The sequence below is a fragment of the Taudactylus pleione genome, unplaced genomic scaffold, assembly GCF_031769625.1.
Source record: "Taudactylus pleione unplaced genomic scaffold, aTauple2 ptg000476l, whole genome shotgun sequence".
Taxonomy (NCBI): Eukaryota; Metazoa; Chordata; class Amphibia; order Anura; family Myobatrachidae; genus Taudactylus; species Taudactylus pleione.
Genome location: NW_028284878.1, coordinates 204,224 through 210,053, shown reverse-complemented (window position 1 = coordinate 210,053; position 5,830 = coordinate 204,224).

Here is a 5,830-nt window from a genome sequence, read left to right as displayed (position 1 = left end):
TGATGGTAGTGCCCCATTCATAATATGTCACAGTAATGCCTTTATCTCATAATATGCCATGCAGCAGGGATTGGGTATGAAATTCCGGCTGTCGGGATGCCGCTGATCAGAATACCAACAGCGGCATCCCGACAGCCAGAACCCTGACACCCAACAGTGGTAAGTATTTTTCTAACCCCTAACCCTAACCCTCCCTTCCCGGTGTCTACACCTAAATTCCCTCCAGTGCCTAAACCTAACCTCCCCCTCCCCACACCCTAATCCTAACACTACCTCCTTGGTGCCTAACCCTCCCCCTAATGCCCAACCCTGCACCCTAACGCTAACCTCCCCCTAACACCCCGATACTTACCTTCGGGATGTTGACGGTCTGGATTCTGGTGACGGGATCCTGACCTATCGGGATTTTGGCGCTAGTCTTCTGACCGTTGGCATCCCGCATGCCAGAATGCCGACTACATCCCTTGCAGCAGTGTCACCAATTAATAATATGCTTCATAGCACTGCCTTCAATACATGATATGCCACACATCAGTGTCCCCAATACAAGATGTGCCATGTATCAGTTCCCCCCACCAGATTTTTGTACAGCACCTTGAAGAGAACATCTACCGAGGCCTACATACATAGTCACACACACATATATATAGAGATACATACATGCATAAATAGAGTACCCCTTCCTTGACCTATCTTACCATTATAAGCTGGCTGCTGGATAGTCAGGTCTCCTCTTTCCCATGCTGCAGGCACAGATTGTACAGAGCCATGTAGCCATGCCCCCTGCTCAGAATCCACCTCCCTCCTAGTCTACAGCTGCCAGTGCTGTCATATGCCACACTGCAGCTTATTAAAGGATTGGGGGGGGGGTATCCTGAGAGCAGGCATTGGAGTAACTTGCCAAAGTCACTGTTCTAATATTATTCATTATATAAATTACTTTGCAATTTTAAAATGATCAATTGTAATATTTTTTTTTCCAACAAAATTTTTTCTTTATTGAAGCATGACAGAGATACAGAGTAAAATTTTAAATAAGCACATTCATTTGTGGGTATAAGAAATTACATAATAGTAACCATTGTTCGTTATACAAATAAATTAAATTAACAATATATCTCACAATGGTGTATCCAAAAAGGAATGCAAATAAAATGGTGTGAGCCCAGGTCCACAACCATCAGTTCTTACCCATAAGCTAGACAGTACTAAGGGATATTGGGGGGGGTCTTGTTCACAAACACGTTTTTCGTACCAAATTGTATTTCTGAAACATTTCCATATCTGTTCTTTTGAGCGTCTGAGACAATGTGTCTATGTAGCTTTCCCATGTCTCGAAAAAAAATTCTGTAAATCTTTCTTCTGTAGCGAGGCTTCCCAATTTTAATGTTCAATCTATTTTAATATTTAATCTAAATTGTTCATTAAATAATATGTGAATGCCTAATGGAACAAAGATAATAATTCCACAACATATACAAATTTAAATTAAACTTATTTAGTTTTTATTAGTTTTATTTATTATGACATTTATTTTTTCTAAATATAGAAATAATTTTATTAAGATATTATATTGATCATTGCATATTTATATGACATAGTCAAACAACAAATTGATCTAAATTAAATGTTTTCATTAAAGCTCCGGCCTCCACCTCCCCTGAGTAGCCAGCCAAACTCGCTCCTCTAATATTATTCATTAGATATATGTTAGTTTAATATTTAATCTAATGTATTCATGAAATAGTATGTGCATGCCTAAAAATAATTGCTCAACATAGAAAATTGAAATAAGGCCATTATTTGTATTCATTAATTTTGATATTGTTGTTATTATTAATAAGAATATTGTGTCTATATGTATACATATATATATAAAAAAAAAAATTGATCATTTACAATATGATATTTCCTATTGTTAATTTCTACTTCAGGGTCCATAGGGGGTCCACAGGGTTGACCTTGGGGGTATAGCTGGATCTGGATCCACGGGCACCACGCAGTTAAAGCTTTGCTGCTCCCAGGATGCACTTGGGTCCGTCCTCCTCTATACTCCGCCCCCGGCCACAGGCACCTCAGTTTTAGTTGGTGCCCGGCCGGAGTCGGGTCACCCTGGGCAGTGGGGCTGCATAAGCAGCCCCTAAGCTTTAATTACATTTTTTTTTTTTGCAAAAAAAAAAAAAGATTTTATTATTTTATTTTTTACTATCTTCAGAGCGGCAGCATAAGACTGTCCATCTGGACGTCCATGCTGCCGCTCCAACAAGCCCCGCTGGCGCTGCGACGCCGGTACTGATCCGGGGATCGCAGCGGGACCTACTAGCGTGGCTCCGGGAGCTCCCACTGACTGCTGCCGGATTCTACGGGGCCAGGTAAGCCGCGTGTAGCGCTTCTCGCTGCACGCGGGGGAAGTCAAATGCAGTCTTTCAGCCGCCGGTCTCTGGGGACAGACCAGCGGTGCTAGTAGCGGCGGCGGGCTCCCCCTCTTCAGGAATACCCCGCGTGTCCGCTGGCCCCCGGGGTGTAAGTACCGGCGGGGGACCGGCTTCCCCGGGGGTTTAGTACTAGCAGGGGAGGCAGCCTTCCCTGCTTCAGTGCTCCTCCCCTCAGCCCAGCGCGCCTTCTCTCATGTGTGCTGGCGTCGCTGGGCTGTTATCTCCTGGCCACTCCTCCTCAGAGCTCTCCGGCGGCCATCTTCCCAGCCAGCATCGCAGAGCTCCCGGGCGGATACAGTGGACCAGTCCCCCTGCATACCTCTCCCCCTGCAAAGGACAGTGTTCGCAGCGCTATAGCCCTCCCAGACACTGAATCTGGGAGGTTGATTGTAGCGGAAGGTGCAGTAAGTATAACTTCTCTGCATGGTATGTGACTTTTGCTAGTGCTGCTGTCTGTGCTTTTTTCTACTTACTGTCAGCTTTTTACCTATCCCTTTCCTTCTCCTACGGCCCGCAGGTGCATGGGGGAGGGGTGTTCTTTCTGTGTACCTCACTTATATAGATCTACGTATTTGTGAGGTCCGTCACATACAGCGGTGTGCTACTCAGTACCAGATTGTGGGCTGTTTGTGTTGCATACTTGGGAGTGCGCAGGTGTTATACGCCTTTACCTCTTTTCGGTGATACTTCTTTTATTGCAAAAGTTTTGTGTCATGTCTGATGAGGAGAAGGAGCGATCCGTGGCTCCTGTGTTGTTTTCCTGCCGACGCTGTTCGGCAGGGGTTGACGGGGCGGATTTGTCTCAGGACGGTCTGTGCGGATGGTGCCAGCTGGTACCTGGTCCCTCTAAACCCCCAGTGGCGCAGGATCCTCCGTGGGCGATGTTTACACAAGTGCTGGCGTCGATCGCGGACCGGCTGGCGGCCCCGACTGCGGGCCCTTCTAGGGCGTTGCCCCAGCCTACCATCCCCCGTTCCCCGGGCGTGACGCGTCTGGTGCAGTCTCCTCCCGGGTCTCAGACTGTGGGTCCTTATGCGGGTTTGCCTGTGTACGTGCAATCTCCCACGGTACCACAGCAGTCGATGGTACCATTTCAGGGGTATCCTCAAACGGTACCCCCTCCCTGGGTGGATGTCCTCTCCAGCTCTGTTCAGAGCCTGGCGGCTTCGTCATCGGCCTTTCAAACTATGTTGCACAGTGATTTGCCCCCACGGGCGTCCAAGCGAACCGTTTCGGCTTCATTGGCAGCACAGTTTACGGACACGGACGTGTCTTCGGATGACGGGGAGATCCATGAAGACTCTGACTCGGATGCTGGGGCCCAGGAGGTGGAGGCTAAGTCCTCCATTAATGTACCGGCATTGGTTAGGGCAGTGCGGGCCATCCTTCATATAGAGGAGGATGCGCCGGCTCCCAGGTCGAAGTACCCTAATTTTAAGAAGGCCAAGGTAGCTTCGACGGTTTTTCCCCTGTCTGGTCAGTTAACGGATCATATGGCAGGGGCCTGGCAGTTGCCCAGCAAGAGGTTCCAACCGCAGAAACGGTTGGCTTCAAACTATCCTTTTCCTGAGGCTCATTGCAGGAAGTGGGAAACTCCGCCTGACGTGGATTCCCACGTTACCCGCTTAATTAAAAGCGCTACGCTGCCTTTGCCGTCGATCTCGTCCCTGAAAGATCCCACGGACAGAAAAGTGGAGACTTGTTTAAAGTCTATCTACTCTCTCTCGGGGGCGGTTGCCCGTCCGTCCATGGCCATCTCTTGGGTGGCTAAGGCCATCGAGAGCTGGGCCAACGCCTTGGAGGATACCTTTCCGGAAGATGCTCCGGAGATCCAGAGAGCGTTGATAGGACAAATGAGGGATGCGGCCTCCTACATTGGGGAAGCATCGTTAGATGCAAGCCTGCTGACCTCTCGGGTGTCGGCGCGTCGGTCCTTGTGGCTGAGGTCTTGGAGAGCTGACGCAGACTCCAAAAAGGGGCTGGAGGCCTTACCTTTTAATGGGGAGTTGCTTTTTGGTCCAGACTTGGACAAAATTGTGGATACTCTAGCTAAGTCTAAATCAGCTTTCCTCCCTTCGACTTCTGCACCTACCAAAGTACGGAGCTCTGCCTTTCGGTCCTTTCGGGTTCAGGGCAAAGCTAAAGGTCAGTCCTTCCCGAGGCAATCGGCGGCCAAGGCCGCTTCTAAGCCCAAGAAGCAGGCCTGGAGTGCCAGGCGCCCTTCTTCCAAGCAGGAGGATAAACCTTCTGCCTGATGGGACGGGCCTCCCTCTGGGGGACCCCAGAGTGGGAGGCCGGCTTCTTCTATTTGCCCAGTGCTGGAACAATACCACCATGGATGCCTGGGTTCAAGAAGTGGTCTCCCAGGGGTACGCCCTATCTTTTCGGCACAGACCGCCCCACCAGTTTTTCTGCATGAGTCCTTCTCAGGATACGACCAAGACTTTACAGATTCAGGAAGCTATAGAGTCCTTGCTGAAAGCAGGGGTCATTGTTCCCGTTCCTTAATTACAACGAGGGACGGGGTACTATTCTTCTCTGTTTCTGGTGCAGAAGCCCAATGGTTCTCATCGCCCTATCCTCAACTTGAAGTCTCTGAACAAATTCCTCAGCGTTCCCAAGTTCAGGATGGAAACGTTACGCTCCATCATTCTGGCGATGGAACCGGGGGATTACATGGTGTCCCTGGATATCCAGGACGCCTACCTCCATGTTCCGATAGCACCTTCGCACCAGCGGTATCTGAGGTTCGCTATCCTTCAACATCATTATCAGTTCCGGGCGCTACCCTTTGGCCTCTCCACGGCACCGAGGGTGTTCACGAAGATTATGGCAGTCATGGCCGCACATCTTCGGAACCAGAATGTACGGCTGCTGCCGTATCTGGACGATCTCCTGTTGCTGGCGAGCTCCCCGGAGGTACTGCTTCAACATCTCCACCTGACGATCGCTTGCCTGCAGGCACACGGTTGGCTGATAAATTGGAAAAAGTCCTCCCTGATTCCATCACAGCGGATGGTTCATTTGGGAGCCCTGCTGGATTCTCGTCAGCAACGGATTTTCCTGACTCCGGAGAAGGTCTCCTCCCTGCAGCTGCGGATACACAGTTGCCTGAGCAGTTGCCGCCTGTCGGTCCATTCGGCTATGAGAGTTCTGGGGTCCATGGTGTCGACATTCGACATGGTGGAATTTACCCAGTTCCATTCCCGGCCCCTGCAGGGGCTGATTCTATCGGAATGGAACGGGTTACCTCACCGGATCCGCTCTCAGATGCTGGTATTGTCCCCGGAGGTTCGGCAGTCTTTGGCTTGGTGGCTTCAGACAGCGCATCTGGTCAAGGGGCGCCCCTTTTGGATCCCGGACTGGGTCCTGCTCACGATGGATGCCAGTCTCCG